The sequence below is a fragment of the Oryctolagus cuniculus genome, chromosome 7, assembly GCF_964237555.1.
Source record: "Oryctolagus cuniculus chromosome 7, mOryCun1.1, whole genome shotgun sequence".
In the NCBI taxonomy this organism is placed as follows: Eukaryota; Metazoa; Chordata; class Mammalia; order Lagomorpha; family Leporidae; genus Oryctolagus; species Oryctolagus cuniculus.
This window is the reverse complement of record NC_091438.1, coordinates 135001003-135016068: the sequence shown is the minus strand read 5'-3', so window position 1 is coordinate 135016068 and position 15066 is coordinate 135001003.

The window sequence follows — 15066 nt, the reverse complement described above, 5'->3', positions numbered from 1 at the left end:
ACTTGAGCCATGATCTGCTACCTTCCTAGGTGCATCAGCAGGAAGCTGGATTAGAAGCATAGTAGCCAAATCACAAAACGGGCACTCTGATATTGGATGCAGACATCTCAAACAGTGCCTTAAGCTGCTGTACCACAATACCCATCCCAGCTCTGGTGTTCTGGACTGGGGAGTCTAGAAAAAAAAATCCCTTCCTAATAAAAAGAGATGTATAACACTCAATATCCCATCTTTCTCTGGATGCTACATCCACATTTGACACTGGGAGCTGCAACAGCCATCTTGACATCATAAAGCATGATATCTCATCATCATCATTTAAGATTTCTCAATTGTACGTAACAAGAAAACAAAATAAAGCTGACTTAAACATAAATTACATTGTATTGGTTCATATAAATGAATGGGGTGTATCTGAATAAAACAGCAAGATTTTACACCAAGATTGTGGTAGGCTGCTCTCTAGTCACCAAAGCTGGATATTCTAAAAAGTAATGCAATTGAAATCCCAAAACTAAAAATTAGAACTTATTTTAACACAATAGATGGATCTAACAGTAGACTAGGCACAGCCAATTCTAGGATGCAGAGCTGGAAGATAGTCTCCATGTAAAATATCCAGACTGAAGCATAGAGAGAGTGAAAATAATGAAACATATAGGTAAGAGAGAAACATATAGGACATGGAGAAATGGCCGACATACAGAGTTCTAGAGAGAGAAGGGAGAGAGAATGGGAAAGAAGAAAAATTTGAAAAGAGACCAATTGAAAATTTCCAAAACTGATGAAAAACATTAAGACATATCCTCAGAAAAAGCTATCAAGCAAAACAAATCCAAAGACACCCACACCTGGGGCAGGAGCTGTGGTGCAGTAGATTTAGCCGCAGTTTGGAACACCCACATTCCAAATCCCAAAGCCGGTTTGAGTCCCTGCTGCTCTGCTTCCCACCCACCTTCCTGCTAACATGCCTGGGAAGGCAGCGATGGTGGCCCAAGTGCTTGGGTCCCTGCCACTCATGGGGGAGATCCAGATGCAGTTCTGGGTTCCTGGCTTCAAACCTGGCCCAACTCTGGCTGTTGAGAGCATTTGGGTAGTGAACCATATGATAGAAGATGTATCTCTCTCTCTCTCTCTCTCTCTCCACCTTTCAAAAAAGTAAATACATCTTTTAAAAAGGAAAGGAAATAACATCTAATACTTATAAAGCATCTGAAAACCAAAGACAAAGAAAATATGCATATTTTAAAGGCAATTAGCAAAAAAAGAGGTGTGTTGCCTTCAAAGGAACAATACTGAGACTAGTAACTGACTCCTCCATACAAATGACAAAAATCCAGAAGTGATGAAGTGACATCTTGAAAATTCTAAAAGAAAATAAAATTCAACTGAAAATTCTACACCAAGTGAAAATCTCCTTCAAAAATCAACACCAAATAAATCTGCTCTCAGTTTATGAAAACCTGAGATAACCATCCTTCCATAGGCCCAAACTGAAAGCAACTTTTCTCTTTTTTTAAAGAATTTTTTAATGTAATTGAAAGGCCAAGTTACAGAGAGAGGAAGGGAGAGAAACAGAGAGGTCATCCATCCACTGGTTCACTCCCCCAAAGAGCCACAACAGCCAGGGCTGGGTCAGGCAGAAGCCAAGAGCCAGGAGCTTCATCCAAGTCTCCCAAGTGGGTGAAAGGGTCCAAGCACTTAGGCCATCTTCTGTTGTTTTCCCAGGTGCATTAGCAGGGAGCTGGCTCAGAAGCTGGGTCTCAAACCAGCACCCACAGCATAGCAGGCAGAAGCTTAACCTGCTACGCAACAGTGCCGGCCCTTAAAAGAAACTTATCAATGAAAATTAACTCAAAAGGAAGCATGAACACGCAGGGGGCGGGGCTGTGGCATAGCAGGTTGCTGTCATTTGCAGCAACGGCATCTCATATGGGCCTCTCTTCAAGTCCTGGCTGCTCCATTTCCAATTCAGCTCCCTGCTATGGCCTGGGAAAGCAGTGGAAGATGCACCAACTTGGGAGACCTGGAAGAAGCCCCTGGCTCCTGGCTGGCCCAGCCCTGGCCATTGTAGCTATTTGGGGAGCAAATCAGTGGATGGATTCTCTCTCTCTGCCTCTGTCTCTTCTTCTCTGTAACTGTCTTTCCGATAAATATTTAAGATTTTAAAAATGCAGGAAGAAATGAAGAGCAATGGGAAACATAAATATATGGTTTTAAAAAATAAGTGAACATAGCCGGCGCCGTGGCTCAATAGGCTAATCCTCCACCTTGCGGCGCCGGCACACCGGGTTCTAGTCCCGGTTGGGGCGCCGGATTCTGTCCCGGTTGCCCCTCTTCCAGGCCAGCTCTCTGCTATGGCCAGGGAGTGCAGTGGAGGATGGCCCAGGTGCTTGGGCCCTGCACCCCATGGGAGACCAGGAAAAAGCACCTGGCTCCTGGCTCCTGCCAGGATCAGCGCGGTGCGCCGGCTGCAGCGGCGGCCATTGGAGGGTGAACCAACGGCAAAGGAAGACCTTTCTCTCTCTGTCTCTCTCTCTCACTGTCCACTCTGCCTGTCAAAAAAAAAAAAAAAAAAAAAAAAAAATAAGTGAACAATGACTACATGGAACAAAAATGTCATGTGGAATTTGAAATACACGTAGAACTAAAACACATCACTGAAGAGCACACAGCTCCAGAGCAAGTAAATGGAGCTCAAATATTTTAAAGTCTTTGCATTGTCCATGAAGCAGTAAAAGAACTGATTTATATTAAGCCTTAAGAAGTTGAGGATGAGAGTGGGCATTGTGGTGCAGTGGATTAAGCCATTGCTTGGGACAGCTGCTTCCCATATGGGAATGCCTTTTCCAAGTTTGAGTCCTGGCTTCTCCACTTCCAGTCCAGCTCCTTGCTAATGCACCTGGCAAAGTATTGAAAGATACCTCAAGTGCTTGGGCCCCTGCACTCCCGTGGGAGACCTGGAAGAAGCTCCTGGCTCCTAGCTTCATACAGGCCCAGCTCCAGCCGTTGTGTCCATTTGGGAGTGAATCAGGGGATGGAAGATCTTGCTCTGTCTCTCCCTCTCTCTGTAAACTCTGCCTTTCAAATAATTTAATCTTTTTAAAAATAATTTAAAAATTAAGAGAAAGGGAGAGAGAATATGTGTGAAAAATACAGAACAAATACTATGATATCAAAATCTCCAGGCCGGCACTGCCGCTCAATAGGCTAATCCTCTGCCTTGTGGCGGCGGCACACCGGGTTCTAGTCCCGGTCGGGGCGCCAGATTCTTTCCCAGTTGCCCCTCTTCCAGGCCAGCTCTCTGCTGTGGCCAGGGAGTGCAGTGGAGGATGGCCCAAGTGCTTGGGCCCTGCACCCCATGGGAGACCAGGAAAAGTACCTGGCTCCTGTCTTCGGATCAGCGCAGTGCGCAGGCCACAGCGCGTCAGCCGTGGCTGCCATTGGAGGGTGAACCAACAGTAAAGGAAGACCTTTCTCTCTGTCTCTCTCTCTCTCACTATCCACTCTGCCTGTCAAAAAAAAAAAAAAAAAAAACTCCAAAAAATACTATGATATCTTGAAAAACAAATGTGTAACTATTTTATATATAAGTTGATTAAATACTCCCATTACAAAACCAAAAATAATCAGATAGGCTTTTTAAAAACTTTATACTATTTCTATAAGAAAACAACTTTTTTAAAAAAAGATTTATCAATGGACTTATCTAGAAGGTGGAGTGACAGAGAGAGGGAGACAGGGAAAGAGCTCGAGCATCTGCTAGTTACTCCCCAGATGGTCCAGCCGGGGTTAGGCAGGCGGAGGTCAGGAGCCAGGAGCTCCAGCTGGGTCTCCCACATGAGTGACAGGGACCTGCTGCTTCCCGGGAGCATTAGGAGGGAGGTAGACTGGGAGCCGAGTAGCTGGGACTCAAACCAGCACTCCCATATGGCCTGCGGGAGTCTCAAGTGGGGGCTTAACCAGCTGCACCATGACACCTGCCCCTACAGCTATTTTAAAGTTGTAAAAAGACACACGATGCAAACAGTAACTAAAAGAAAATCAGTGTAGCTAAACTCGTACTATATAAATTCAACTTTAAGGCAAGAAGTATTACTAGAGACTGGATAACGAATAAAGTGCCAAGAAAGTAGGAGGCTGTGACAATTCTCAAATTGTGTGCACCTCATCACATAACCTCAAAGAGTATAAAAATGTACAATACAAACCATAACTAGGGGCCAGCGCATGGCATCCCAGAAAGGCGAATTCGTACAAAGGATTAACGCAGAAGGCAGAGGACATCTGTGACTATCAGTCTAGCATAAGAGTATTATTCAAGGTAATTTACCACCAGCCACAGCAACTGACAATCCCCAAATTTCCGAGGCCACTCAGCAGATGTATTTCTAATTGGTAGGGACTCTGCTTCATCCCAGTCCCTGGGGAAAGTGATAGACAGGTGTTGTCGTCTTGGACTTGCACCATCAGGAACAATGGTGGGGAAGAAGGGCTGGGCAAGATTCGTAAGCTCCTGACTCCCTCCACCCAGTAGCAACCATCACTTCTGCTCATAGCTCACTGGCTGGAGCCAGGCACACGGGCTCGTTCTAACTGCAAGGAGGGGGGTGCAGGAGAGCACACGGACTACTTGTGAGGGACCCTCTCTGTTGACGGAATTCCCCAAATCCTGGGAGAACATATGATTCCTTGTTGTAGGAGATCATTTTAAAATTGTCATTTTTTTTTTTTTTGACAGGCAGAGTGGACAGTGAGAGAGAGACAGAGAGAAAGGTCTTCCTTTTGCCGTTGGTTCACCCTCCAATGGCCGCCGAGGCCGGCGCATCGCGCTGATCTGAAGCCAGGAGCCAGGTTCTTCTCCTGGTCTCCCATGAGGTGCAGGGCCCAAGCACTTGGGCCATCCTCCACTGCACTCTCTGGCCACAGCAGAGAGCTGGCCTGGAAGAGGGGCAACCGGGACAGAATCCGGCGCCCCGACCGGGACTAGAACCCGGTGTGCCGGTGCCGCAGGCAGAGGATTAGCCTAGTGAGCCGCGGCGCCGGCCAAAATTATAATTTAAGGAATCCTGTTTTCTACCTTCTTGATGGTTTCTCAGTGGTTCTGCCTTGAAGCCTGCATCTACCTATTTCTCTCTGCTGCTGTCTCTTCCTCTGTCTCTTTGTCTCTCCGCATCTCTCTCGTCCACACCTTTCTCCTTTCTCTTCTCTGCCACCATAGCATCTTCCCTTAGTGGGCTCAGAACTCCTAGGAGAGGCCCCACGATGATCCAGGATTAAGAGAAACGTCTCCGGCCGGCGCCGCGGCTCACTAGGCTAATCCTCCACCTAGCGGCGCCGGCACACCGGGTTCTAGTCCCGGTTGGGGCGCCGGATTCTGTCCCGGTTGCCCCTCTTCCAGGCCAGCCCTCTGCTGTGGCCCGGGAGTGCAGTGGAGGATGGCCCAGGTGCTTGGGCCCTGCACCCCATGGGAGACCAGGATAAGCACCTGGCTCCTGGCTCCTGCCATCGGATCGGCGCGGTGCGCCGGCCGCAGCGCGCCGGCCGCGGCGGCCATTGGAGGGTGAACCAACGGCAAAGGAAGACCTTTCTCTCTGTCTCTCTCTCTCACTGTCCACTCTGCCTGTCAAAAAAAAAAAAAAAAAAAAAAGAGAAACGTCTCCATTCTTTCATACCTTTGAGTCAAACTGCCCCACACAGCCCCCACATCGTTCCCAGATCAAATGCGTTCCTACATGGACAAGGACAGCCAGGAGGAGACTGCGTGGCTCCACGGCAGGACTGTGGCGAGGCTGGAGACCAAGAAACGAGTTAGGAGCTCACCCCGTTGGTGGTGGGGTGTTCATTAGAACTCCCTTGGGCAGAGAGGTGGAGTCAACATCCATCTCCCTACCACAGGGTGGTGGGTTCTGGTCAGGGCCACATTCAGAATACAACTGAGAGGGACCTCGGGATGCACTCACCAACCGTCCATTGTACGGATGAGACATTGAGGCTCCGAGGGCAAGGGGACTTGGCTGAGTCACCCCCCCACCAAAAAAAAAGCCTTGCAAAGCTAGGACTGGAACCCCTGCCTCCTGACTGAGAACCCCAGGCCCGCGTCTCCTGGGGTTGCCTGTTTGAACCGTGTGTGCTGACAAATGACCACAGACTTGGGCTAAAGCAACACAACTGCACTATTTCCGTTTCCGGGCACAGTGCAGCTGGCTCACAAGGCTGCAGTCAGGAACCTCAACTGGGGAAGAATCCGCTCCCCAGCCGCTATGGGTTAGGGGCAGAGTTCTTCTTCTGGGGCTGCGGGACTTCCTGCCGGCTGCTGAGTGGAGGTCACGCTCTCACAGACTGCTCGCACTTTCTGCCTTGTGAGCTTCGACATGGCTCTTCACTCCATCTGGGGGGCGGGGGGGGGTCTCTCTTTTCACCTTTTTTCAGGGCTCTGCGTGATTAGGTCAGGATAAACTTCCCCTTGACTGACTCAGACCCAACGGATGACCCATGCAGCATCCCTCACCTCTGCCGTGTTCTGTTGGCTGGAACAAGCCACAGGTCCCGGCCACGTTGGGGAAAGGTATAGCAAGTTGTGAACGCCAGGGAACAGGGGTCGTGGGGACCACTCAAGGTCAAACCAACGGAGAGAAGGGAGACTGGAGTTATTGGGTGCATGAGGATGCTGGGAGATGGCGCTGGGTGCGGAAGCTGTCACTTATGGAGGCAGCTGCTCCCTCCTTTAAAAAAAAATCTCTGGCTTGCTCTCTTTACCTTCTTTTTCCTTTGGTCAAATGACCTCTGTTCTTTCCTTTTTTATAACAGTTGCCATGTTTCGCTCTGTGCAGCCTGCGTGTCGCAGCCTTGCTGGAGTACCTACCCGCCCTGATTCTGTTCAGCCCATGCTCTGTCTGCCCCTGCTGGTGGCCATTTTTCTGCATGACCTTTCACCTCCTCCCAGCTCCTGTTAGCAAATTCCTGGGGGAAGAATATAATTGTTTGGCTTGGGTCAGATGTCTGGCTTGAAGAGCTACAGTCAGGGGGCACAGGGTCACATGGTACCAACATGGTCAGTGAAGCAGGGTGGGGGTGGGGTTGCCCAGGTGTCTCACATCACGTTTTGTGTCCCATTCCATTCATCAGACTGGGCAGCAGCAGAGGGAGGTGGGTGTCCTTGCCAGAGAGTTCTGTCTACCCATGTAGTGGATCTGTCATTGTGGTGGTGGTGGTGGTGGTGGTGTGTGTGTGTGTGAACTCTGTAGAGGCACAAAGTGGGTTGATCTTGGTCATGTACTCTTCAGTACCTAGAACTGTGCCTGGTGCTTTGCATGCACTCAGTAAATATGTATTGAATGAATGCAGGGATAGGACCTTTAAAAAAAAGAGATTTATTTTAATTTATTTGAAAGGCAGAGTGACAAAGAAGCGGTGGGAGATGGAGAAGAGGAGAGAAGGAGACCTTCCATTCACTGGTTCACTCCCCAAATGCTTGCCACATCCAGGGCTGGGTCAGGCTGATGCCAGGATCCAGGAACGCCATTTGGGTCTCCCATGTGGGCAGCAGGAACCCAAGTAGTTGGGCCATTATTCACTGTTTTCCAAGGCACAGTAGTGGGAAGCTGGATCTGAAACAGAACAGCCAGGACTCTAACTGCACCCAACACAGGATGCAGCATCACACCCTCCCCACAATGGGACTTCAATAACGTGATTCAATACCTCTTCCAAACTCCCTTTCTTAGACTCTAACATGTCCCAGGAAAATAGGCAACTACTTCTTTTTCTGAACTGCAAAATTCTCCTAGTGACTTCCCTCCGCCCTCTTCTCAGCATTCAGGATTGGCTGAAGAGGAAGCATGTGGGAAGGCTATGTGTGAGTGTGGGGTGGGCTGGGGAGGATTCTTTAGGGGGTGAATTAAACTGAGAAAAGAATCTGGAGGGAGGGTGAGGAAAAGGAACTGAAGTGCCAGGGGGGCTGTAGCCCCTTCCATGTGGCAAGGCGGGTGTCCTAAATATTAAAGCCTCCAGCTAGTCCAAGTGAAGTAAGGTGTGTGGGTTGTGTTGATAGAACAGTAAGAAAACCTTCGGAACCCAAGGACGTCAGATGCCGGACACCTGGTGCCAGCACTGACGTCAGGCGGAATAGCGGTTGACGGCTGATTGGCTAACTGCTTCCCGCTTACTCACCATGCCCACGCTATTAACTGCTGATAACAGAATGTGGTTTTGCCTTTAAAACCCCTCCCGCTGCTGTCTCCTCTGGACCTGCTCTGTGAGAGAGGCAGTCGCCAGCTGGCCAATAAAGACTCCTGATTGGATCTCAAAGTCTCGCTGAGTTTTAATCGGTGCGCCCCACAACACCGTCTTGCTGGGGACCAGAGTGACCGCTCAGAACCACGGTGGCCTTCCAGGTCATCACTCACCCATCAGGAACCTTGATTTTATGTTCATGTTGGAGTCATTCCTGCCGCTAGCTCTATGTCAAGTATGTGCTATATGCTATTTTGGGGCTAAATCCTTACTACCAAAGATTATAAGACAATTATTTCCTTACATTTTCTTCTTCCCTCCATATTCAAGATTCTAAAAGAACCTAAAAGGTTCACTACTGAATGTTTAAAGTCACTTACTTTTCAGCAAAGTTATTGTACCTGGTATTAAAAGTCACACAATACTATGTGGCTTGGAATAAAAATATAAATAACCCCCGTCTCCTGCCCCACCGCTAAGCCTTATCTCCTAGAGCCACCCTCCTCCGACCTCTCTCAGTGGCTCTCCTGGTATCCCTTACACCAACCGGACATGGCACTGGGCCTGGCACAAAATGAGCCTGTTGTCAACAGGGTTTTCTCCGGCCCCTTCTGTTCCATAAGTCTCAGGACGTGGTCGGCTGGAGTGACAAGATCATTGACATAAACGAAAGTTCAAGAACAGCACAGCTGCATTTACGGGCCCCTGCCAGATTCAGGAGACAGAACCACACAGCCATAAAGAGCACAGGGAGATGCGGGCTGCAGGCCCGGCTCGGCCTCACCCCACCCCTCCGAGCCCAGATCCATGAGCCCAGATCACAGTGAAGACGGGGTGTGGCCACGAGCTACCCCACAATACGGCTCTGCACCACGCCGTCATGGGGAAACCGTGGTTAGGGGAGGTCTTGAGGGACGGATGAGTTTGGAGCAGGAACTGCATCACAGACTCAAAGGCAGGAAGAACATGGCACCTGGAGCAGCAGCGAAAGGAGACTGACAGTCGTGAATATCAGGTTCACTTCCAAGGGAGAAGCTCAGGCTGGATATTCACTTCCAAGGGAGAAGCTCAGGCTGGGTCGGTAGTCAACAGCTGTGAGCAGCGTGGGAGGAAGAAGCCTCCGCCAGCAGCCGGCAAAATGGACTGGATTCGGACGAGGGGCGGACTCCGGTGGGTGTCATGGAGCTTCGCCTGGACCAGGAGACACAGCTGAGCTCCCAGAGAATTTGGGCCTCAGTGGGAGGAACTTGTACTAGCTGGACTGTACGAGCCCTTACGGTCGCAGCGTTCTAGCCTTTCTATCGCTACAGGATGGCTGTGATGACAGTGGGAAGGAAGGACAAAGCTTTGCTGTGACATAAAAGATCAAGCCGCCACCTGCAGTGCCGACATCCCAAGTGGGTACCTTTCAAGTCCTGGATTCTCCTCTTCCAATCCAGCTCCCGTTAACGCACCTGGGAAAGCAATGGAAAATGGCCCAAATCCTTGGACCTCAGCATCCACGTGGGAGACCCAATGTGGGAGACCTGAAGGAAGCTCCCGGCTCCTGGCTTCCGATCAGCCCCACTCCAGCCATTGCAGCCGTTTGGGGAGTGAACCAGCAGATGGAAGATCTCTCTGTCCATCTCTCCTTCTCCCTGTCTATAACTCAAATAAATAAATAAATCTTTTAAAAAAAACAGTTACTAAAGCTTGAAGATGGGTGCCTGAAAGATTGGGGTGCGTTTGGACAGGAGGTGGGCAGTGGGAATGACAGTAAATCATGCAAGGCAAATTCTAGTAGCTTCATGACACATGCCGGCACGTTCTCATGTCCAGACATTGGACTTTCTGTTCCCTTTGCCTAAAACTGGCTTCCTCCAAGCCTGCACAGCCTGCTTCCTCTCTCCCTGCAGGTCACCGGGGTGAAGGCTTCATGCTCTGGCTCACCTCTTCCCTCCTGCCCGGCCATTCTCTGTTTACTTATTCACCAGTAGACATCCTGATACAAAGTATATAAAAATAGCATTTTAAAGTTGTGTTGGGGTGAGGTTGTAGTGCAGCAAGTCAGGCTACTGCTTGGCTCCTCTGCTTCCGGTCCAGCTCCCCGCTGAGCCATCTTGGGCAGCAACAGTGATGGCTCCAGTGCTTGGGTCCGGATGCAGCGCTGGGCTCTCAGTTTCAGCCTGGTCCAGCCCAAGTTATTGTGGGCATCTGAGGAGTGAACTAGCTGATGGAAGAGCTCTCTTTCTCTCCCTCTCTCTCTCACTCTGCTTTTCAAAAAATAAACAAATAAACAAAAACCAAAAACCCAACAGGAGCAGGTATTGTGGTGCAGAGGATTAAAAATAAAAGAATTATTTATTCATTTGAAAGTCAGAATTATATAGATAGAAGCAGAGAGACAGAGACAGAGAGAGAGAGAGAGAGAGAGAGAGAGAGAGAGATCTTCCATTCACTGGTTCATTCCCCAGATGACTGCAATGGCCTCTGAACTGGGACAGACCAGGAGCCAGAAGCTTCATCTGGGTCTCCCCTGTGGGTGTAGGGGCCCAAGAATTTGAGCCATCCTCTGATGCTTTCCCAGGTGCATTAGTAGGGAGCTGGATCATAAGTGGAACAGCCCAGACAGGAATCGATGCCCATGTGGGATGCCAGCATCACAGGCAACAGCTTAATCTGCTACACCACAACACAGGTCCCTAAATAAATCTAAGAAAAACCCCCACAAACTCAAAGTTCTGTCGGAAAGTTCAGGGAAAATAAGTAATGGAAATACAGAAAATAAATCAGATGAGGGGCAAAGGGAATCACTAACTCCAGGAGAAGCAAACATTGTACAAGAGGGGCCAGCACCATGCGTAGCACGTAAAGCCACAGCCTGAAGTGCCAGCATCCCTTATGGATGCTGGTTCAAGTCCTGGCTGCTCCACTTCCGATCCAGCTCTCAGCTACAGCCTGGGAAAGCAGTGGAAGATGGCCCAAGTCCTTGGGCCCCTGCACCCACATGGGAGACCTGGAAGAAGCTCCTGGCTCCTGGCTTCAGATCGTCGCAGCTCCGGCCACTACTTGGTTCAATAGTGAAAATTTTCGAATATTATGTATCAATAGTGAAAATTTTCAAATGTTATGTTTCCACTAGTGATTTAACCTAAACTAATGATACAGCTTATCGGGGCATTGAGAGAGAAGAATGGGGGAGGGAGGGGTTTACATATCATAATGTCTGTCCAGTTCATTTATTCCGGGGGACAGTCTACCTGTGTCTACTGCTGCAGGCAGAGGCTTAACCTACTACACCACAGTGCTGGCTTCTATGCATGTATCTTTTGAGAAAAGGAGAACTGGAGGCAAAAATTGAGACTGAATATCTAAAAATGTCTTTTTTTTTTTTTTTTTTTTTTTTGACAGGCAGAGTGGACAGTGAGAGAGAGACAGAGAGAAAGGTCTTCCTTTGCCGTTGGTTCACTCTCCAATGGCCGCCGCTGCAGCCGGCGCACCGCGCTGATCCGATGGCAGGAGCCAGGATCCAGGTGCTTTTCCTGGTCTCCCATGGGGTGCAGGGCCCAAGCACCTGGGCCATCCTCCACTGCACTCCCTGGCCATAGCAGAGAGCTGGCCTGGAAGAGGGGCAACCGGGACAGAATCTGGTGCCCCGACCGGGACTAGAACCCGGTGTGCCGGCGCCGCAAGGTGGAGGATTAGCCTATTGAGCCACGGCGCCGGCTTTAAAAATGTCTTTATTCATGGGGCCAGCATTGTGGCCTAGCAGATTTGTGATGCCTACATTCCGTATCAGAGAGCTGGCTCTAGTCCCGGCTGCTCCACTTCTGATCCAGCTTCCTGCTGGGAAAGCAGCAGATATTTGGGCTCCTGCCATCCACATAGGAGACTCAGGTGGAGTTCCTGACTACTGGCTTTAGCCTGGCCTGGCCCTGGCCATTGCGGTCATTTGGAGGGTGAACCAGTGAATGGATGATCTCTCTGTCTCTCCCTCTCTCTGCATTTCAAATAAGCAAGCAAATACATTGTTTTAAAAGTCTTTACTCCATCTTCACACTTCAAAAAAATTTGAAGGGCCGGCGCTGTGGCACAGCAGGTTAAAGCCCTGTCCTGAAGCACTGGCATCCCATATGGGTGCCGGTTCTAGTCCCGGCTGTTCCTCTTCCGATCCAGCTCTCTGCAATGGCCTGGGATAGCAGTAGAAGATGGCCCAAGTCCTTGGGCCCCTGCGCCCATGTGGGAGACCTGAAAGAGGCTCCTGGCTCCTGGCTTCAGATCGGCGCAGCTCCGGCCGTTGCAGCCATCTGGGGAGTGAGCCAGCAGATGGGAAGACCTCTCTCTCTGTATCTAGCTCTCTCTGTAACTCTTTCAAATAAGTAAATAATAAATGAATGAATGAATGAATATAAATTTGAAAGTCAAAGTTACAGAGGGAGAGAGAGAGTTTTCCATCCACTGGTTCACTCCCATATATAGTGTCAATGAATAAGGCTGTTCGGGAAGAAACCAAGAGCCAGAGCTTCATCCAGGTCTCCCACATGGATGGCAGGGCCTTAAGCACTTGGCCATCTCCTGCTGCCTTCCCAGGTGCATTAGCAGGGAGCTGGATCAGGAACAGAGCAGCTGGGACTCAAATAGGCACCCATGTGGGATGCCAGCCTCGTAGACATGGTTTAACCTGCAATGCCACAACACTGGCCCCTCTCATTCCACGCTTGCACAGAATGAATCTAGTGTCTCCTGCCGCAGTGTGGGAGGGTGAGTCCCTCGTGCAGTGCCATCCTGTGAGGGAGGAGGGGAGACACTGTGGGCTGCTCGCTCAGTCCCCACTTGCTCCCTTCTTTCTGACTGTTCGCCATTCTTTGACTTTGCTAAGGGATTGGTTCAGGCACGAGCATAGGATACAGTTCCCACCAAGGAAGATGGGATGCTGCTTGGGTTGCCCACATCCCCCTGTAGAAAGCCTGGCTTCCAGACCCGGCTCTGCTCCTGATTCCAGCTTCCTGCTAACGTGCACCCTAGGAGGCAGCGCTGACTGCTCAAGCAGCTGAGTTCCCACCATCCATATGGGAGACCCGGGTTCAGGTCCCAATCCCAACCGTGGCTGGGCCCAGCTCTGGCTGTTGTATACATCTGGGGAGTGAACCAGTGGATCAGAGATCTCTCTCTCTCTCTCTCTGTCTCTCTCTCCTTAAGTCTCTCTGTCTTTGAAAAAAAAAATAAAAATACATCAATAGATGCTATTTTTAAAAAAGAAAGAAAAAGAAGGGAGGAAGAAGGAAGAAGAACTCTTTCTGCCACAGAAACTTTCTGAAATCAAGGTGGGCCGAGACGTGGCCTTAAAGGAGTCTTCTCTGACTTCAGCGGCAAACAAGAAAAACCGTTAAACAGGCCTTAGAGTGGTGCTTCTCAAACACTTTTAAAAAGGTTTATTTATTTATTTGAAAGGTAGAGAGAGAGAGAGAGAGAGAGAGAGAAAGAGAGAGAGAAAATCTTCCTGGTTCACTCTCCAAATGGCCAGGCCAAAGACAGAGCCAGGAACTACATCTGGATCTCCCGTGAGTTCAGGGCCCAAGGACTTGGCCATCTTCCATTGCTTTCCCAGGCTATTAGCAGGGAGCTGGATCGGAAGTGGAGCAGGCAGGATCCAGACGGACGCTCATGGGATGCTGGTGTCACAGGCAGCAGCTTTACCACTTACCCCTCGGAGCTGGCCCCACGAAGTCTCACACCTGAATAAGCATAGCAATCCCCAGGCGATTTTGTTAAAATGCAGATTCTGAACCAGCACGCCTGGAGTGAAGCCTGAATTTCCAACGGGATCCCAAGTGATTCCACTCTGCTGGTCCCCAGACCGCTTCTTTAGGGTTTGGAGCAGCAGCATTTTTTCCCCCTTAACATTTATTTATTGATTTTGAAAGAGTGAGAGAGAGAGAGAGAGAGAGAGAGAGGCACCTGGATTGTATTCCCAGCTGCCAGCTTCAGCCTGGCCCAGCTCTGGCTGTGAAAGGCATCTGGGCTGTGAACCAGCAGACAGGAGCCCTCTCTGTCTGTCCCAGTGTCTCTCAAAAAAATAAATGAAACAACAGAATAAGGCTACTAGAAACTATATGCATACTTTAAAAAGACTTATTTGAGGCCGGCGCTGTGGCGCACTAGGTTAATCCTCTGCCTGCAGTGCTGGCAAGCCATATGGGCGCTGGTTCTAGTCCCAGCTGCTCCTCTTCCAATCCAACTCTCTTCTATGGCCCAGGAAAACAGTAGAAGATGGCCCAAGTCCTTGGGCCCCTGCACCTGCATGGGAGACCAGGAAGAAGCTCCTGGCTCCTGGCTTCTGATCAGCGCAGCTCCGGCCGTGGCGGCCATTTGGGGAGTGAACCAATGGAAGGAAGACCTTTCTCTCTGTCTTTCCCTCTCTCTGTCTGTAACTCTACCTCTCATAAATAAATAAAATCTTTTTTTTTAAAAAAAGAGACTTATTTATTTATTTTTATCTGCCTTTTGGAAAGGCAGAACAACAGATTGAGAGAGACAAAGAAAGAGAGAGAACATGTCTACCTGCTGGTTTACTCCCCAGACGCCTGCAATAGTCATTGCTGGGGGCCAGTGCAGCGGTATAGAGGGTAAAGCCACCACCTGTGGTGCCTGCATCCCATATGGGGCCAGTTCCAGTCCCAGTTGCCCCACTCCCAATCTAACTCTCTGCTATAGCCTGGGAAATCACTAAAAGATAGTCCAAGTCCTTGGGTCCCTGCACCCACATGGGAGACCTGGAAGAAGCTTCTGGCTCCTGGCTTTAGATAGGCTCAGCTCTGGCCATTGCAGCCATCTGCGGAGTGAACGAGCAGA